A 581-nucleotide genomic window follows, 5' to 3' on the forward strand; every position below is an offset into this window, starting at 1 on the left:
CCTCCGTGAGCCACCGCTGCCACCGCCAGCGGCTGCGAACACCAGGACAAACCCTGTCTGTGTCACAGAATTAAAGTCAGAATTTTAATTCTGGTCAGAATTGGACTCCAATGTCTTGCACAATTAGCTGTGATTCTGTTAACGACGTTCAGCGTGATTTCCTTGAGCTGTGGTGCCCTCAGTGCTCCCAGCCCTCGGCTCAGCCAGGAGTTGTGTGCGATAACAGACTCAGGGTAATGTTTCCAAAATGGGCTGAGTGATGTAGGAACGAGGGTTTATGGTGATTTTCAACAAGATTTTCTCTAAGTCACAGTGCAGCAGGTGCTCCCGCTTTGCCACAGCACTGGGGCTGGCTGGGAAAGCTGCCTACAGCACCCGGCCCTGGACCCGGAGGGTGGTTGTATTTGGTTTATGTGGAGAGTGGACAGGATGTAGCGTGGGTGAATTTAGTCATATTTCAATATTCCAGGGGAAAAACAAATAATGAGCCTAGAGAATAAAGAGTTACCACAAAGACAGGCTGCATTTCCTTTAGTCACTCTCCCTTGGGACACACAGGGACGTGCAATAGCAGCATGCAA

At 49.9% G+C, this 581-nt stretch overlaps 1 protein-coding gene across 7 annotated transcripts in view; it reads left to right on the forward strand.

Annotated features, from left to right (window-relative positions):
* TP73 (tumor protein p73) overlaps window positions 1-581 on the forward strand; it is a 26,218-nt gene that overhangs the window by 18,979 nt on the left and 6,658 nt on the right. The window lies entirely within an intron of this gene.

Source organism: Antrostomus carolinensis, unplaced genomic scaffold, assembly GCF_000700745.2.
Source record: "Antrostomus carolinensis isolate BGI_N321 unplaced genomic scaffold, ASM70074v2 scaffold30663, whole genome shotgun sequence".
Taxonomy (NCBI): Eukaryota; Metazoa; Chordata; class Aves; order Caprimulgiformes; family Caprimulgidae; genus Antrostomus; species Antrostomus carolinensis.